This window comes from Culex pipiens, chromosome 2 (assembly GCF_016801865.2).
Source record: "Culex pipiens pallens isolate TS chromosome 2, TS_CPP_V2, whole genome shotgun sequence".
Taxonomy (NCBI): Eukaryota; Metazoa; Arthropoda; class Insecta; order Diptera; family Culicidae; genus Culex; species Culex pipiens.
Window position 1 is genome coordinate 115675837 of NC_068938.1, and position 3323 is coordinate 115679159.

The 3323-nt window shown below is 38.1% G+C and overlaps 1 long non-coding RNA gene across 1 annotated transcript; it reads left to right on the plus strand.

Annotated features, from left to right (window-relative positions):
• The first annotated feature begins 835 nt into the window (after nt 1-835).
• On the plus strand, nt 836-1423 carry LOC120425441 (uncharacterized). Its single transcript, XR_005606521.2, has 3 exons — nt 836-967; nt 1026-1144; nt 1202-1423. It is a non-coding gene; the product is annotated as an uncharacterized LOC120425441 (long non-coding RNA).
• The last annotated feature ends 1900 nt before the right edge of the window (nt 1424-3323 follow it).

A 3323-nucleotide genomic window follows, 5' to 3' on the forward strand; every position in this document is an offset into this window, starting at 1 on the left:
CATTTAAACATTTAAACATTTAAACATTTAAACATTTAAACATTTAAACATTTAAACATTTAAACATTTAAACATTTAAACATTTAAACATTTAAACATTTAAACATTTAAACATTTAAAGAATTAAACATTTAAACATTTAAACATTTAAAGAATTAAACATTTAAACATTTAAACATTTAAACATTTAAACATTTAAACATTTAAACATTTAAACATTTAAACATTTAAACATTTAAACATTTAAACATTTAAACATTTAAACATTTAAACATTTAAACATTTAAACATTTAAACATTTAAACATTTAAACATTTAAACATTTAAACATTTAAACATTTAAACATTTAAACATTTAAACATTTAAACATTTAAACATTTAAACATTTAAACATTTAAACATTTAAACATTTAAACATTTAAACATTTAAACATTTAAACATTTAAACATTTAAACATTTAAACATTTAAACATTTAAACATTTAAACATTTAAACATTTAAACATTTAAACATTTAAACATTTAAACATTTAAACATTTAAACATTTAAACATTTAAACATTTAAACATTTAAACATTTAAACATTTAAACATTTAAACATTTAAACATTTAAACATTTAAACATTTAAACATTTGTAATAATTAAAAACATAAACTTTACACTTCTAGAGTTTTTTTTTAAAGGAAACTATTGTCTTTCATATGTTTAAAGGACCTTATAAAAAAAAAACTCTGGACTTACCAGATATTTATTAATATTTTTGAAAAACGTAATATCTGAACTACCCACATTTCATTTGACACAGCGCCATTTGTGAATGGGCCCACGGCTCGTTCCATTTCAAACGTCAAGTGCGCGTCTGAAAAAAAACCGGCAGCAGCGGAAGGAACCAGCTCGCTACCGGAATCCCGGAAAAAACGAACTAGGTGTTTGAGCTGGCAAGCAGATGCGGCAAATTATTGGGGTAAGTTATTTAAGAATGTTTTCTTTTATATAAGTTAATTAGTTTCCTAATTTTACAGCTTCGATAACACCATCCGAGTCTACAAATTTTTACCGCGGTTTTGGGCCATCGGCGAAAATGTCACGACAGGGCAGGACAGGATTTTCTGTCCGGATTGCCTTCTTATTAAATATTTCGGTAAGTTTTTCTATGTTTGACGCAGAAAGTTTTGTTCAAAAAAAACATACTTTTCAGATGTTTCCGCTCCAGATTCCTTCAGGCGGCCCGCGGCATCTTCTAACCTGTCCGCCTTCATCGGAGCAACAAAAAGCAGGATGGCCACCAGACTGAACCGCTGTAGGTCCAGCCATTTATGAATTTTCTCTGCAGGAAGCGAAAAAAAGTGTGTTGATTTGTGCAGTGATGAGTTTTTGACAATAAAAATAAAAAAAAAATTCAATTTCTACACCATGCTGATTTTTGTAGTTTGATTACTGGCCACCAGATGGCAACACATTTTCTTGAGCCAAAAAATCACCACCAGATGGCAGAGTCATCAAAAGAATACAACGCCAGAGACACCAACCCAAAACGTAATACCATTTTTATCCGCCAGAGTTCTTCAATTTTTAAACCGCGTGAACAAACGTTCACGATTTGCGTTTTGTTCATAGAAAGTGTTCATGGTACGTTTGCGTACCGTGAAATATCACGTTGTTCCCGATTTCGTGGTACATTGTTCACGATTTTCGGAACGGTTTTTTCTCCGTGTAGTGGTGCATCTCTTCCTGGTTATTTACAACGTTCCGTCGAACGAGACAGCGGTGGCGCGGCACGATGACCGCCACCGAAACATTCCAACCAGAAAGCGTCATAAATCAATCCCAAAGCGGGTCGGCCTGAAAACCGTCGTCGTCGTCGTCGTCCCATTTTCAGCTCTACAAGACGTAATTGATTACCACGTCGTTCTCCAATGACACCAACCAACAGCTCAACAACGCAACGGCAGCTCCGTCGCCATGCCAACAGAGCTACGCGGGTAGAGGGGAAGGCCGTTGATGCACCGCTGCCATTACCATTATGAACTCATTAACTAACATGTCATTTCACTTCGTTAATGTACCTTATCTCTCTCCCAGTTTTCTCAGCCAGTGTCGTGGATGTTCCTGGGAGCTGAGCCGGGCTATGTAGAAGCTGTCGGCAATTTCACAGCAGACCCATAAATTTATGAATTGAACATCCGGTTTCACTCACTCGTTTAGCCACTTGGCGGCTGTTTTACGGTTTACTGTCTTTCTTCACCCCGGCCCGGCTCGGCCAACCAAAGTCAACGCAGCTTGAGTGGTGGTTGGACGGGTGATGACTCCGACTCCGACTCTGGCTCCCTCGTCCGTCCGCTTAGTCATAGGCTCAGCTTGCAGAGGCAGGCTGGCTGACTGTCGGGTTGGACTTGTCACCATGACAGCCCAAGCGCAGCAGTCTTCTGACATGAAAGCCGTGCCCGGATAGCGAAGGCTTCAAGAAAGATAAAGTGCGTTGAAGGCCATTCTGGAAACACTTGAAAGCCTCCTCCAAATCATCAGAAAAGGGTCGCCACCGCCACCGTTCTCACACCCGGTTGCCGGCAACGACAGAGGAAGCATTTTCGGTTGGCGTGTTTATATAATGTTTAAATTAGAATTAGGTCTAAAATAATAAATATTATGATCACAACCGCCGACAGAGGACCGGAGAAGCAGACAAGTAACATGTTACGCTCCGGCATAAATATATAATTTATCACCCGCTCTCTCGTTCGTTTGAAGTAAGCGAGAACAGCGCGGGGCCATAACGATGATTAGTGTCCGGTCCGGGTGCGGTCCCGGATTGGTTGGTCAACGGAGACGCAGACGACACAACGGGGAGAAAATCCAAAGAACAGAAATGCATAATAAATAAAGTAATCAAGCAGTAAAATAATATATTACTTAAGTGATACAAGGCGGCATGTTGACTCGCTTAACTGGGATAATCGTCGCCGTCAAAGAAAGCCCCACTACTGACTGGGTTGAGTTTGGTTCTCTCAAGCTAAGCTCGAACAGCCATAAATGAAAAATTGACTTTGGCGTTGCGCGTAAGATAAGGAGATGGATGGAGGCAGCTGTGAACCAATAGTCACTCTTCTGTCGGTATATTAGGAAAAGTGGTGGCCATCCGTTTTATCGACAAAACATTTTTTATTGAATTCCCATAAATATCCCTGACATGATCATACTTTGTAAACAATGCACAGTGGTCCAGATCGCAAAATTAGGTGGAAAATAAATTTTCCGTAAAATTATGAAGTTTTGGAGCTTTGGTGTCTTGAGAAGAGTTGTTGCATATAAAAAGGAGCAAC